Genomic DNA, 16,709 nt, shown 5'->3' with positions numbered 1-16,709 from the left:
TTCACCAATCAGAATTAACTCAGGGGCAGGGGCCCAGGGACTACATGTAGACTTCAGGTCTTGGGGGCCCCAGGGCTGGGCCAAAGAGACATAGGTGGTGGAGTTGAGGTTTCACAGGCTTTTGAGAGGGAGGATCATGAGGAGGGAAGAGAGAGGAAAAGAAGCCACCATGGGATAGAAGGATGAGCAGGAAGGAGGAAAGCCGCCATGGGAGAACGTGGCCCAGAGGGCTAGCTGCCCAATTGGGTTAGGAGCAGCCTAGACAGAACATAGTAACCAGTAAGTGATAACTTGGGCTGTTCTAACAGTATGGCGGGTAGGCAGCTGCCCAGCTACAGTTCTGCCTAAGGCATATTTTAAAATATAAAGGCTGTGTGTGTCTTTCATCCGGGAACATGAATGGTCTAAGGTGGGAAGAATCCCCAGGCTGGGATTTTTAATATTCATTACTACAGTGCAGTCTCAGAGTCTCTTGCTACCTTCCCTCATTTTTCCCTCATTCTATGGTTGTTTGGCGTTAGGTACTTGTTGAGCCGCTGTTCAGTTGGCATCTGCCTGGATCAACCTTGTGTTACTCCAGGGTCATCTGGGTTATTGTATGGTGGTGACTTGGAACAAGTCAACTATTAGCGACATGTACATGCCAAGCTAGGAATAACACGTATAGACTGATTTCCTCTTTATGATACGGAGATTGCGGAATACACAATATGAAAGTGGCCATGTCTGTCCCTCATTCCTCCCATCAGGAAGACACAGCAGGACACATTCAAAGCAAGCTAGTTACCATGAGTACCTGGATCCGGCGATACCCGAGGCTAACCGTTCCTTCCTAGTTTCCAATACTGAGAAAGTAAGCTTTCAGCTGGGAACCCATGCTCCTGAGAGTCTTACCTGGTACCCTGCCCTTCCCGTGGTGATAGCCCAGCCCAGGACCCCAACATGAACAGTTCTCTGTGGACAGTGAGACATCTGGCTCTCTGGTTCTCCTTCATCTCCACCTGCTGGCTGTACTATTGGCTGCTCAGTGGTGATGTATATTTAATGAGGGCTCAGAATCAGATTAATTCTGATTAGTTAATAAGCGGCAACCTCCGTCTTCCTCTCAGGCAAGCTGAATCTGTGCCTGTTGCTTTAATTTCTTGCCGTTGTGGTCCTTTAACACTGATGAAATTATGAGAAGGTTAGTAGTGAAATTTCCCAGATTAGATTAGGCTTGAATGTATTAATACAGTTCTTTCCCGCTGTCCCTGGAGAGAGCCGGGCAGAGGGCCTATGGGTTTACCCTGGCACTCTTCAAATAAGTTCCTTTGGGGGGTGGAGTATGCACTGATTGAGCACCAACTGTATGCACAACCCCAGTTGTGAAAGTTTGTATTGAATCTACTAGGGACAGGGACAGGCTGGGACAGGCATCAAAGGAGGAAGTAACATCCAAGATTAGCATCAGATAACATTAGAATGTTCCAGTAAACCCAGAGCCTGGTCTGAAGGAGGGGTCCTATGCAAATCAGTTTGACATTTAAGCTGGTGAGCTGGGTGGAGAGAGAGAGAGAGAGAGAGAGAGAGAGAGAGAGAGAGAGTCCAAGCCCCACAGGAAGCTGGTAATGGATGGCCTAAGGCCAGACAGAAAACAGAGGCCCAGTCAAAGCCCACCCTGGAGCCAGCCAAGGGACACTAGTAGCGGAGGGGGCTCCCTTCTTTGCTGTGGTCACCCTGTGGCTGCCAACACCATCATTCTGGAACACGTGGCCTTCTCCTGGCACTCCTCAGCAGTAGATGAAGGACCCACAGGAATCTCTGTCCCTCCTTCAGGGCCCAGCACTGAGCTAGCCTGAGAACTGAGCCTGGTATAAACGGTTCTCCCACTATAACAGGTCAGAGTGTGGGTGTAGGCGCTAATATCCCTGAGGGGAACTCCTGGATTTGTTCTCTTACATAGAGCCAGCCTTTGTGATGACCCAAAGAATGACAGACAAGTGACCCCAGATGGGGAGCGTCTTTGCCTTATGGGGAGCGTCTTTGCCTTGTGGAACCCCACTCAGATCAGCTGGGGTCAGCAGCGTCAGGTTGCCAGACTATCCTCGCCATGGCCTGGCCTGGAGCATGTCCCAGTCCCTGTGGGCAACCTCTCTGTTAGGACTGACCACACACAGCCATTGCTGAGTGCTGGAGCGATTTCCCTCCCCAAACTGCTCCCCATGCCCACCCCCTACCTCACCCCCGACTGAGAAGCCAGGGATATCAGGAACCAACCTGTGTTGTTTTCTACTTTCAGAATTAAGCCCAGTGGAAGTTGCCACACCTGAGTAGCTGACCCAGACTCCGGAATCCCAGCACTTAGGGAGGCAGAGACAGGGAGATCCCTGAAGCTCCTCCCCAGCCAGCCGAGTTGGCTAAATGTGAGCGTCCCAGGCCAGTAAGAGGAGGCCTTGCCTCAATAACGAGCATGCATAGTACACACCTTATCCCAGCACTCGAGAGGCAGAGAGGCAGAGAGGCAGAGAGGCAGAGAGGCAGAGAGGCAGAGAGGCAGAGAGGCAGAGAGGCAGAGAGGCAGAGAGGCAGAGAGGCAGAGAGGCAGAGAGGCAGAGAGGCAGAGAGGCAGAGAGGCAGAGAGGCAGAGAGGCAGAGAGGCAGAGAGGCAGAGAGGCAGAGAGGCAGAGAGGCAGAGAGGCAGAGAGGCAGAGAGGCAGAGAGGCAGAGAGGCAGAGAGGCAGAGAGGCAGAGAGGCAGAGGCAGGCAGAGCTTCCTGTGTTCAAGACCAGCCTGGTTTACGTAGCAAGTTCCAGGCCAGCTAGGGCTACACAGTCTCTTGGCTGCAGTCCCAGGCATGAAGGCTGGCCTGGAACCTGGGATCCTCTTGCCCCAGCTTCCTGAATTGCTAGGTAAGCAGAAATTCCCCACAGTGGATGAGGCTGTGCCAAGCAGTGGCTAAGTTGCTGGTATTCTAAGTGGCTGGTATGATGTCACATGTCTGTAATCCCAGCACTAAGGAGGCAGAGGCCGGTGATCTCTGTGAGTTCGAAGGCAGTCTGAACTATAGTGAGTTCCAGAACTGCCAGGGCTATGTAGAAAGACCCTGTCTCAAAAAAACTGAACAACACCCCCCCCCCAAATTGCTGAGTGACCAGTTTACTCAATGTGCCCCAGCCTTCCTGGAGAGCCCTGCAAGCTACTGTGCGCAGCCTCTCATCCTGTTAAGGCCGCTTCCTGTCTTCCGGCTTATCTCTGCTTTGGAGTGGATGCAGGCCAGGAGTCCTCACCGTGGCATGCTGCAGAAGCAGCCACTTGAGTATCAGCTAGGCAGAAACGCAGAGTCCGGCTGGCCTGGCAGGCGCGGGCTTGCGTTGACACAGTTCCTTCTCTGAGGAAATGAACGTGTCTAGACACTCCTCAAAAGGTCCTAATGACAAAGCACAGTTCTACCACAGACCACCCTGGGGAACCAAAGGAGGCTACCGGGCATCCTCACAGACCATGGGTGAGGGGGGTAACTGACGGGAAGTATGAAGGGCTCTAAAGCCCAGGACGGACAATGGCTTTTCCACAGCTGCACAGATGGAGTCCCATGAGCAACCGTCCCCAACTTGTACGGAAGACACAGCAGGCAGTCAGGACAGAATTGCATGCAATGTCTGAGAGGAGTAACAGGAATCCAGTGCTCCTCCATGCCTCCTCCTCCATGCTTCCTCTTCCTTCTCCTCCTCTTCCTCTTCCTCCTCTTCCTCTTCCTCTTCCTCCTCCTCCTCTTCCTCCTCCTCCTGGGAAGGGATATCAACAACCCACCGGCCGGATGGTGATGGACTCTCACAATAGACATGGCTGATCTCATGAAGACAGTGTGATTGGGCATCTTGTCAAACCAGCTACTCAACGCTGAGGCAGGAGGATCTCAATTTCAAGAGCGGCTAGGACTACAAGAGTAAGTTCAAGGCCAGTCTGGGCAACTTAGTGAGATAATATATCCAAATAAAAAGTGGGGCTGCAGAGATGGTTCAGCGGTTAGAGCACTGGCCGCTCTTCTGGAGGACCAGGTTTGATTTCCAACACCCACATGGCAGCTCACCGTGGTCTGTAACTCCAGTTCCAGGGGATCCAACACCCTTCTATGGCGTCTATGGGCAGTATACATAAATGGTGCACAGACACACATGTATCATATGTATGAAATATTAATTTTTTTTTGTAAAAAGGGGGCTGGCAGTGTAATTCATTTGTTAGAGCACTTGCCTAGGATGTGTGACAACTTGGGTGTTCCTAGTACTGGAAGAGAGAGAGAGAGAGAGAGAGAGAGAGAGAGAGAGAGAGAACGAACACCAGAGAAAATCCTCAGGCCCAGCCAGCTGCCTTTCATTAGATCTAGTAAGAAGAGTGGAAGAGTGGCTGGTTCTGACACAAGCTGCCAGGGACCTTGGACTCGCTCAATTATAAGAACCACCAACCCAAGTAGGAATTCCTGGTCCTGGAGAGATGGCTCAGCAGTTAAGAGCAGTAACTGTTCTTGTAGAGGATCTGGGTTCCGTTCCTAGCTCACTGCCAGCTGTGACTCCAGCTTCAGGAGGATCTGGCGCCCTCTTCTGGCCTCTGAGGACACTGCACTCACAGATGCACATAAACTCAGGCAGAGGCACACCCATAAAACAAATGAAGAAACAAATTCTATGTGAGGATTCCTGTGAACAAGAGAGTTGGTGTACCTGGTCCACAGTGATCCCAACTTACCCACACATCCCTTCTGAATCCTAAACTCCTAACTCTGTTGACATTACACAGGGCCCAATTTAAGCTCTTTCCCTAGTCTCTGTAAGTAGGGGCTGGCCTGTGACACTGCTCCAACCAGGGTGAAAAAAAGGGTGTTACTGGGTAGAGCTTTGAAGAAAGTGTTTTGAAGGTGGAGAGAAGACGTTATGGCAGATCTCTTGCCCTTTGCTTTTTCTGCTCCTCCTGCTTGGGATATCGATGCAAGGCTGGAGTTGCTACATACAGCCTTGTAACAATAGGAAATTATAAAAATGAAGAAGGGTAGAGGGCTGGAAGCCTACGTTTTCCACCCTGTGGGAGGGAGACCTGATCAATCCTTGGCAGATGCCAGCTGCCTCTGCTCTTGACTGTGGGTGACCTCATGAGAACCCTGTATAAAACGACCACCAAGTCCCTTCTTGATTTCCAGACCCAGAAAATAATAAGCACTGATCGCTGTTTGATAGCTGCTGGGGGAGGGGATTTCTGTCTCCTCCTTCTTGCCTGTAGGGCAGGAGAGGAGCTGGCTTGTCAGCTATTGGCCATCATTAACTCAAATGGTCAAGAATAGTAGTCTGGTCTCTCTGCTTGGGAATGTGGCTGTCTTGGACCAGGTGAGCCTAGGGGCTGAGTCACCCGTGAGCTGTCGTGTACCTCCTATGAGAAGCCGAGGCCCAGCAGGGCATGGTGGTGCACATCTTTAGTTCCCGTACTTGTGAGGCAGAGGCAGGTGGATCTCTGTGAATTTGAGGCCAGCCTACCTTGTAGAAAGACCTTGTATCAAACTAAAAAAGAAGAAAAGGAGGAGGAAGAGGAGAAGGAAGAAGAGAAGGAAGGAAGGAAGGAAGGTCGGTCGGTCAGACGGACGGACTGACTGACTGACTTTCCTCACTAAGTACCTTTCAGTCCCCTTGTGTTTATTTTATTGCTGTGGAACTGAGCTGCCTGAGTTCAAATCCCAGACTGGGTGTTTCCTAGGCATGTGCGCTGGCTAGTTTTATGTCAGCTCAGGGCAAACTAGTGAGTGTGCTTTGGGAAGAGGTAACCTCAATTGAGAAAATGCCCCCCTCCACCAGACTAGCCTGTGGGCAAGCCTGTGGTGCATTTCCTTAATTAGTAATTGATACACAAGTACCCAGTCCACTGTGGGTGGTACTTCCCCTATGCAGGTGGTCTTGGGATACATAAGAAAACAAACTGAGCAAGTCAGGGGAGGGAGAGAGAGAGAGGGAGAGAGCGAGAGGAAGAGAGCACGAGCGACACACAGAGAGAGACAGAGAGACAGAGAGACACAGAGAAAGTGCTAGCATACCAGTAAGCAACATCCTTCTGTGGCTTCTGAATCAGCTTCTGCCTCTAGGTTCCTGCCCTGACTTCCCTCAGTGACAGAGTGTGACCCGAGGGATTAAGATACTACATGACCTTGGAGAAGTTACCGAAGCACTCTGTCACTGGTGACAGTTCTATCCACATCCCTTTACTGGGTGGACGGATGTGGACCAGCAAGGCAGGAGACCAACCGCCAGCTTACACCTCCCTCCTCTCTCTCCTCTGCTGAAACTGACCACAGTCTCAGTCACTCTGCTTGGGAATGTGGCTGTCTTGGACCATGTGAGCCTAGGGGCTGAGCCCTCTGAGGTGACATGCCTCCTGGAGCTGGGACCATGGGAGGACAGTAGGAAGGCTGACTATAGAAAGGAAACTCCACCCTCATTCATGCGTGGCTCTGCTCAGCAGAGCAGGGAGCTGTGTGCCCCTTTAAGAGGGCAGAGGCTGCTGCACCAATGGGGATGCTCAGAGCAAGGTCCCCTTTCTCATGAGAGTCACTTGGGAAACACAAGCCCAGCTAAGCAAGCCTCCACCACTGAATAGACAAGGCTGTGTCCCCTGGTTCACCCTGGACAGGCTCCGGGGTGGGACTGGCCTTGGAGATGAAGGCACAGCACAGAGTACTGAGGGCTGCCCTGTGAATTTCCATCTGGTGGTTCAGGGAGGGGTCACAGGGTTATGAGAGGCCACACGTTCTGAGCCCTTGTATGTGAAACAGAACCACTACACCATGTCACTGGTAGGGGACTTTTGGAGTTAGAATGTTCTGAACTTCAGGGCTGGGACGCTACACACTTTCTCCACCACACAGTGTAGGATTTACCCCTGGGCTTGTGGGTGTCAGAGCACTAGAGGCCTCTCTGCCCAGAACCAGGTGTGACCAGTTTTCCCAGGCATGCTCAGTGCACGGCACACAGACTAGACTGTATGCAGAAAGGAACTGTCCGCAGAGAACTCAGGATGGTTGGGAATGGACCGTTCTGACTCACTGGGTGCTCCAGACTTCAACCAGAACAAAGTCACCATGTTCACCTGGCTCAAAGGATGAGCCAAAAGAAAACTGGGCCGAGGAACAATATGCAGAAAGAGAGGAAAGCCCGACACAACAAAATAACAACAAAACCAAAAAAACACAAACAAACAAACAACAAACAAAAACCAGTGAAATATGTAAATGAAACAGAGCCAGGAATAGTAACACATGCCTTTGATTTCAGCAGAAACAGGTGAATTTCTGTGAGTTGGATGGAGGCTAGCCTCATCTACATAGTGAGTTTCAGGCTAGCCTCATTTACATAGTGAGTTCCAGGCTAGCCTCATTTACATAGTGAGTTCCAGGCTAGCCAGGGCTACAGAGTGAAACCCTGTTTGAAAACAAACCGTTGAGATTGAAATGGTCCCCACCTAAGGTTGCCTGTGGTGTAGAGGTGGCTGGCTGTGACCCTGTCCTACTGTTGGCTCTTTTTCCTTAGCAACCTCCATTCCTCAGTCTGTGTGGTGGGCACAGAGGGTGACAGTCTTGGAGGTGAGTGGGCCATCCCTAGGATTGGGTTCCTTGATGATTCCAGCCTTGTTGGTGGCTGACACCTGCGGTGGGAGGTGGGAACAGAACCTTTGAGATTTTTCTGGAATTTTCCGCAGCCACTCATATGGATATTGTGACACTTTTTTTTTTTTTTTTAAACACGGAAGAAAAAGAAAATGAACCTTATCCTGTTTGTGTGACTAACACCCAGGGAGTTTGGAACGCCCGACCTGTGACTCTCTGAGGGTCACATGGAGACTGTGGTGAGTTCAGGTGGGCAGCTCAGGGCCGAGGCTGCCTGGTGAAGGCCCAGGCTTGTCAGGGGACACAGAGGGCCAGGCAGGGCAGCCTGCTTCCATTCCCAGCCCTGTAATGCGTGGCCATCTTAGGACAGGGGCTTCTAGACAAACAGACAAGATGTGAGGCCCAAAAGCATCCCCAGAGCCTCACTTTGGGAATGCTTGGGGAACAGTTTCATCTGGAAAATTCCACAGCAGGGCAGAGCTGGCCTCAGAGGCCTATGTCCTTGAGCTCAAGTGGATAGGAGTGGGGAGGTTTGTTGAACACCTACAGTCGTCAGGTCCCAGGCGGTGAGGGCAGGCAGTAGAGAAATTAGTGCATCCTATGGTAATCCAGTTATTTGGGAGTTAAGTGGCCACTAGCCCCATATGTCCAATATCCCTGTGAGATGAAAAGAGACATGAAGAGAAGCCACTGAGGGCAGGGGCAGAGAGTGGATTGATGAAGCTGTCAGCCAAGAGCTGCCCGAGCAACCAGTGTTTCCTCTCAGCCACTTCTTACCCATGAACCTCTGCTAGATTCTACTTTCCCAGCATGCCACACTCAAAGCCAAGGTACAGATACACTTAGTGATAAAGCCAGGAGGAGGTAGGTGTCTTGTCGAGACCCAGCCTCCACTTCACCTGGGAGGAAGGTTTAGGGGACAGTGTCCTCATGGCCCAGCCCATCCTTCATTGATCACCCTGGCTCACACTATTTTCAATCTCTCAGGACCACCCACGTCAAGCTGGTGAGTAGAACAGCCAGCTTAGCTAAAGAGGTACTTTAGGCAAGCCTTGGTCTCCATGGCAGCTGTGCAGCTCTGCCTTTGGGTCTGGAAGGAGCCAATGACAATATATAAAAAGGATACGACTGCGTATCAATACATTTTTTATTAACAAAACCAGGCTTGGGGCCAGATTTAGCCAGCAAACTTTTTAAAAATATTATTTATTTTTATTAATATAAGTACACTGTAGCTGTCTTCAGACACACACCAGAAGAGTGTGCATCAGATCCCATTCCAGATGGTTGTGAGCCACCATGTGGCTGCTGGGAATTGAACTCAGGACCTCAGGAAGAACAGTTGGTGCTCTTAACCACTGAGCCATCTCTCCAGCCTGCCGGCAAACTTTTAACTTATCGAGCCTTGGTCTCAACCAATCAAAGGTGACTCACCTCTAACCAATGAGAAAAGCTTCCCCAGGAAGTTGTGGGATGTTTATTTTCTCTTAAATAAAAGAAGCAGGTGCCGGAGAGATGGCTCAGCAGTTAAGAGCACTAGCTGCTCATGCAGAGGACTCAGGTTTGGTTCCCAGCATGCTCACAACTCCCTGCAACTCTGGTTTCACAGGATCTAGTGCCCTCTTCTGGACTCTGTGGGTATTGCATACACATGGTACAGAACCTCATGTAAGTATACACATACACATAAAAACAATTGACACTTGTTTTTTTTTTTTTTTTTTTGAGAGAGAGAGAGAGAGCGAGAACGAGAGAGAGAGAGAACAGGACTGGGGAGTTGGCACAGAGGGTTAAGTGCCTACCATAAAAAGGCAGGCGTGGTGCACATACCTGCGATCTCCGCACTGACAAAAGAAAGTGATCCCTGGGGCTCCTGGCCAGCTATATGGGTGATCTCCAGGCCAATGAGAGAGAGCCTGTCTCAGATGAGGTGAAAAGCTCCTGAGGAGGCTTGTCCTCCGAATTCCACACACCTGCATATAAACAGGCGTGCATATATACATGCATCGTGCATGTGTGTGTGTGTGTCTGTGTGTGTGCGCACTTGTGAACCCCAGCCTCCAGTAATAATATAAGAAAAAGAAATTTGAGGAAATGGCTGTCTGTCCTATATGGGGCTATACTTTGTCCTGTAGAAATGAGTTGACCCGATGAAAGAGCCAGGTCCCAAGCCCACTGCTCAGCTGTGCCCCCAACTCCTCCAGTGTGGGCTTCTTATCATAGGAGTGAAGATGCTTGTGGGGTTAGCGAGATGGATCAGCAGGTACAGGTGCTTGCTACCCAGCCTGATGACCTGAGTTCAATTCCTAGGACCCATATATTGGAAAGAAAAAAAATTGACACCTACAGCTTGTACACACACACATACACACACGCACACACACACACACACACACACATGCGCACTGAACAAATGCATGTACAAATAAACTTGCTCAAATTGTTCTTTTTTTCTCACTTGTTAATATAATCTCCTCCTTGTGCCCTAGGCCCGATGCTGAAGACCCCACACCCCAGCTGTCTCAGGAGCACAGTGGTTTAGAGATTAGCTCCTTGCCCTGAGTCTCAGGGGATTCTGGTCCCACCTCTAGCACTCAGGCAGGGACGAGGTCAAGCACACTGGTCAGGCAGGTTGGTTGTGAACTTTACAGCAGGTAAGCCTTGGAAAGACCTGGGGCCAGGCTGTGCCTTGCATCTTTCCTATCCCCCTGACACCAAGATGTCACCTCCTTCTGCAGTGCTCTTAGGTTACTGGAATCTGATCTCACATTGAGGCTGCAAAACGTTTGGGTATGCATGCATGCATGTGTACACATACACGCATGCACTGACACACGCACACACACACGTGCACACTCATCAATTCTTGGGGTCAGGGCAATTGATTCTCTCCCTTTTGGCTGAGAGATCAAGCATTGATCTTCCAAGACTCCAAGAAGCTGACACTACTAGTCCACTAGCCTGATGCGGAAACTAAAGCCCAGAGGGGTTGAGTAAGCCTTTTTGCTTTCCTGCACTAAATCCCAGCCTCATGATGCTGGGCAAACCGTTCAGCTTCCTGGACTTCAACCTTTCCACCTCTGTCATGGATCTGTGTGAGCCTTAGGAGACCGATGCTCTGCCAGATTGCCAGTTGAGTACCTCACACACCAGCTGGTGTCTGTGTTTAAGCGAGGGCTCTTGGCCTGGTTTTGCCCTGCTAGTCTATGCTTGGCTGGGTATCCATGGGGACCCCCAGATGACCCCTGGAACAGGGAAAAGGGAGAAGCTTCTCCAGAGCCCTGGCCCTGCCATCCCCAGAGAGGAAGGATGTGGCCCACGCAGAGAGAGTGGGCCTAGCCCTGTCACCATGGCAGCAGTCTCCAGCGTGTGTGCCAGCTGCCCACGGAACTGCAGCTCCGCCCGGTTCCCTGTGAGAGCCGCCACGGTGGCTGGGCTTTATGCCCACGTCAGTCTCCTGCCTCACAGCTGGCAATGCTTGCTGGCCCCAGGCACACAGTGGGCCATTAAAATCTAGATGATACCATTCAAAGGTAGTCAGAGCTGCCCTGGCAGGTTAACATAATAAGCTCTCACATGCTGGTCCTCTTTCCTGGATCCTTTGTTCCTTCTGGGTGCAGACCTCAGCTGTACCATCTAGCTCGTGGCCTTGAGCATGGGATGACATTTCTTAGAAGGTGTTTTTAAAATGTATTTATTATTTTATTTTATGTTTGTGGGTTTTTTACTTGCATATATGTTGTGCACTGTGTGTGCACCAAATATGTGGAAGGGGCCACAGGGTCCCCTGGAACTGGAGTTACAGATGACTGTGAGACACTGTGTGGGTGCTAGGAATTGAATTCAGATCCCCTGCACGAGCAGCCAGTGCTCTTAACCACTGAGCCATTTCCTCAGCCTCCTTGGGGGATGTGGTAACAATGAGATGGGGTAGTAGGGCTGCTGAGAACACTGTAGGATGTCTAGACTTTGGGACCTGTGGTAGCCCAGGCTAGACCACCTGCTATGACCACCCCATTTTGGAGACAGGCCCTAGAATCTCCACAATATGGTTCTACTTCCTTGATCTGTGTCACAGGTAAGGAAACTGAGGCACAGGTTACAAAGCCACCCTAAACAGGGCATCTATCTGCTCTCCAATCCGATTCTATGTTGTTTTACAGCCTGTTTTTCTGAGCAGGCATTTATTGGGCACCTACTGAATGCAGGCATCATACTGATCACCTAAGTGCAGGGGATACATCAAGGCAGAGCAGGTCCCCAGGAAGCAGGAGGAAGCTGAGATCCCAGTGGCTACCCCATGGCCTACGGGGTCTCCTGGTTCTGGCATGGGGGAAGGGGCTCGAGATCATTCAGTCCTCTTGCCTGTGACAAAGGGAATACAAGTAGCCTATGCCTCAGGCTGGGACCTATGTTCCCCTGGCTTCTCTGTCCAGCCCATGGATGGATACTGGGTCTTTTTTTTTTTTTTTTTTTTTAAGATTTATTTATGTATATGAATACACTGTTGCTGTCTTCAGACACACCAGAAGAGGGCATCAGATCCCATTACAGATGGTTGTGAGATACCGTGTGGTTGCTGGGAATTGAACTCAGGACCTCTGGAAGAGCAGTCAGTGCTCTTAACCGCTGAGCCATCTCTCCAGCCCAATACTGGATCTAATTTCACACAAGTCCAACTTCACCCGCTATGACCTGTTTTACCCCCACCTTCTCCAGATGGCTCGGGCCCCTCCCAGGGAGAATCCTAGCAATGCTTAAGTTCAGAGTTCATTCTTGGACCTCTGCTGGCTTCAAGTTTCTACAGACCTTGGATCTTGCTGGCCTCCAGTCCCTGCTGACCTCAGGGTCCCACTGGCCTCGGGTCCCTACTGACCTTGGATCCCCCTGGCCTCTGGTCCTCACAGTCCTGTTCTATGTACTGTGCTGTGGGTCCTACAGGCTCCAGTGCCATTGAGCTGGGGCTTCCCTTCCCAAAGGCATAGGCCAGATCTGTGCTTACACAGGGTCGTGAATACAGGTAAACAAGCAAGGGTATATATGGCTATGTGTGCAAATATGCAAACACATGCACGTACATGCAGACACAGTTATGACCACTGACCCTTGCAGCCAGGCTATGCACCTGATTTGTGTCTCTCTAATTGCATTCTAATGTGTCTCCCCGCTGATGCTCCTGTCTTGGGGACTCATGGGAGGACAGTACTCTGTGAGCTACAAGGTCCCTTCCTAATCCACAGTAGAGCAGAGCCACTGAAGAAAGCCTCCAAAGAACACTAAGATTCCTTTTTCATTGCCTCTACCTTCCTCACCCATCCCTCCCCACCCCTAGAAGTGGGGACCCTGGCTCACCATCATGGCGTCAGAACTGCAGGCACCCCCCCCCCATCACCATCCCGCCCTGGCTCTGTGAAATTAGAACATCCCTTTAGAACTTTCCATGTGCTTCCTTTCAAAGTGCTTCCTTGGTGCTAAATAATTAATTCTCGCCAGCTCCCAGGTGAGGGAATAAACAAATGTCATTTGTGTGGGGTGACTAAAGGCAGCGGAATCGGGCTGACTGCTCCAGGCATCTGCAGAGGGGTCAACCAGGGACACAGCTAAATAAGAAGATGGAGCTCCCGTCACCCCCTCTCTGCCCCCATCAGGGTGTCAGAGACAGAGACAGAACAAAGCTAAGGGACAACCCAGGGCCCCCTCACCAGATACCAAGCCAAGTGTAGACAGATAGGCCAGGTTCCTTCCCCTCATCTGAGAGCCTCCCTCCAGGTCAGGGAGTCATTGTCAAGGGGAGGGGCTCGCTTCACCAGGCCCCTCTCCCTGGCTCTTTCAGGAGCTGCACAACTCTTGTCTCTTCCCGGTTCTTCTACCTCAGCCCAGGTCAGTTCTGGCTATGTCCTTGTGCTAGAATGTTCTTCCTCGGTCAACTTCATGATGGGTTCCCCACTCCCTTCCGGGACCTGCTTCCTTATCGTCCCTTGAGGTGTCCTCCCTGCCTGCCCCTCTGAGAGGACCACACAGTGAGGTCTTCCACACCCTCCATACTTCTGATCACTTGTCCTGGGTCATGTATCTGTTGCCACCCGCAACTGACATTAGTTCTCTGTGAAGGTCTAACCAGGACTGGTGTGGTATATGACATACAGGAGGTACTTAGAAAATGGTTGCTTCCATCTCTGTCTCTAGCAGCCAGAAATGTGTCTGGCATCTACTTGATGGATGTCACTGCAAACCTAGAGCTTGAAACACGGTCAGCGTCTAACATATTTTCTTTGGGTGTAGCCTGGTCTTCAGCTCCTAGAGCAGTGTTGGCATACAGTTGGCACTCAATAGATGAGTTACTTATTCTTGTTGCACCTCTGATACCCAGCTCTTGTTAGGCAATGGCTGTTTACTGAATGAACCGGTTCAATAGATGGATAGCCCGCCCACTCCACTCCGAAACTGGGAACATTTCAGGACGGAGGTGCTACAATGTGGCAAGAGGTGGGTCTGTCCAGACCAGAGCCAGCCTGACTGGCCATGTTTTGCTGTCTCTCTAGGGAGCTGACCCCTCCTTCCATGGCTAGTTTGCCTGCTCTTTAACACCTGACTCCAGCATACATGCTGCAAGCCCGGAGCAGCCTCCCTCTGTGGGGATGAGGAGTGGAGGTGAGGAGATGAGGAGGAGGAAGAGGAGGGGGAGGAAGAAGGAGGGCATAGAGGGAGGAACGGGGGAGGGAGGAGAGCTGCAGATGGCCGGCCATATGGCTACTCAGGAGTGGGCCGGCAGCAGTCGCCACCAGTCTACACCACACCATGCTGACGTCATTCGCTCAGCTGGCCCAGGCAGGGGCTACAGGGTGAGGGGGATCCCTGAGGCTCCATTGAGACCCGTGGTTGCTGGGTCCCCCAGGGTCTGGGGTCTGCCTTTGGACTGATGCCTAGTAGCAAGTGATAAAATATCAATGTTCCAAGGTTATCCCAGATTTAAGGGTACCAACTGGCATCCCAGGACTCAATGGAGCTGTGGTGCACAGCTGGAGGTTGAGCAAGGGAGTCGGTCTGCATGTATGTGCGCACGCATGTGCACACAGGCACATGAAGATTCGAGCCGGAGGCCAAGTGGCTACAGAGGGGATAGAAGTTTTCAGATCCCTGAAGTTCAGTTGACGTTTTCTGTTTATTGCTGTGAACACGGATCTTATGGGGACATATGTGTCCGAGTGTCTGCGTGTCCTCAAGGGGAGGGTCACGGGATTTCACGTGGATATCTAGATGCCTGTGCATTGACACGGATCGTCCATGGGCAGCGAGCTCACTTCCGGGGAGGATTGTGTGTTTCTGGCTATGCAGGAATATGTGTGCGTGCACACATATGTGAAGGGGGTCAAACACTGTGTTTGTGTGTGCACGTAAGCAAGTGTGTATAGGTTCAGGTGCATGTGGCCTACAGTATAAATGTATGAATTGTGAATGTAACTAAGCATGTATGCCCTGTGTAGCTCCAGGGTGGGTAGTACAGACCTGATCCCCTCGGTGTATTATCTCCCAGACTCACCTGAGTCCAGGGTGGGTAGTTAGACCCCAGCCAGAGGTATGTTATCCAGGGTGGCCATGGAGATCCTGGTGTTGAGGATGTTCATAGGTGTTCACTATGGCCTCTTCTTCTTCCCCCTTCAGGCAGCCCACCTACTATGTGAATGTGGTTGCCTAGGACTCTGGGTAGTAAACAGGGCTTCCCTGACATACAAGCAGTGAAGACTTCTATCTAAAGTGTCTGTCGGGACATGCAAGCCTGCTTTGTCCACTGTCTCAACACACTGTCCCAACCACTGTTGGAACAGCCAGGGACATCAGCTTCCTCATAGTGCTGTGTCTTCCTTTGTGACAGTGGCTCTCAATCTGTGGGTCATGACACCTTTGGGGGTGGCATATCAGGGATCCTGTGTATCAGGATTTACATTACAATCCCTAACAGTAACAAAATTAAGAGTTATGTTATGAAGTAGTACCAAAAATAATCATATGGTTGGAGGGGAACCACAACATGAGGAACTATTTTTTTTTTTTTTTAAGATTTACTTATTTAGGGGCTGGAGAGATGGCTCAGCGGTTAAGAGCACTGACTGCTCTTCCAGAGGTCCTGAGTTCAATTCCCAGCAACCACATGGTGGCTCACAACCATCTGTAATAGGATCTGATGCCCTCTTCTGGTGTATCTGAAGACAGCTACAGTGTACTCATAAATAAAATCTTAAAAAAAAAAAAAAAAAAGATTTACTTATTTAGTATACAGTTTTCTGCCTGCAGTTATGCCTACTTACCAGAAGAGGGCGCCAGATTTCATTATAGATGCCTATGAGCCACCGTGCAGTTGCTGGGAATTGAACTCAGGACCTCTGAGCCTCTAGCCTGAGGAACTGTGTTGAAGGATCAAAGCCTTAGGAAGGTTGAAAACCACTGCTTTGTAGGAAGAGAGAAGGCAGGAGTTGGTAAAGCTGAGCACAGCAGATAATGTGGACAGGTCAGATCTGCCTCCATAGCTAGCAGGGATTGTGGGGTGCAGCTCTGTGCTGATGTCGGAAAGCTGAGTGTGGGCATCACTCGAGCTTAGCATTACCCCTTCAAAGGACCCCATTACCTGCACCCTCTTCCCATTCACATGACATCATCTCCTCTCCAGGCAGCTGGCGCTGAGTAACTGACCTACAGGCTTTAGGGGGCCCTAGCCTGAGTCAGAGATGCTGGGCAGGGCTGAGAATGGTGGCTGCCCCTCCATCTTCCCACCAGACTCAGTTGGAAGAACCCGTGGTCCTCTGACTGGTAGATTCTACTCCCCAGGTAATGCCCACATTGCAGATGCCAAGTTCCCTCCGCCTGGCAGGGGGAGCTTAGATGGCCATGTCTTGAGTAAGGAATGTCTGTCTCCCGACCCCGTATGTGGGCCACACTGTCCCTCGACAGTGCTAGCTACAGAATACAGCGGGGGGGTGGGGGGTATGGTTAGCTGTGTGACATCATGCTGGGTGGTGTGAGGGGACTTGCTGAGGTAGGATTCTGCTTTCTTGCCATGCCAGCAGTTGCTTTGGGGTTGGTCTTCTCTATC

The sequence above is a fragment of the Arvicanthis niloticus genome, chromosome 24 (assembly GCF_011762505.2).
Source record: "Arvicanthis niloticus isolate mArvNil1 chromosome 24, mArvNil1.pat.X, whole genome shotgun sequence".
Classification (NCBI taxonomy): Eukaryota; Metazoa; Chordata; class Mammalia; order Rodentia; family Muridae; genus Arvicanthis; species Arvicanthis niloticus.
The sequence above is the reverse complement of the archived record's forward strand: the minus strand, read 5'-3'. Positions refer to the sequence as shown.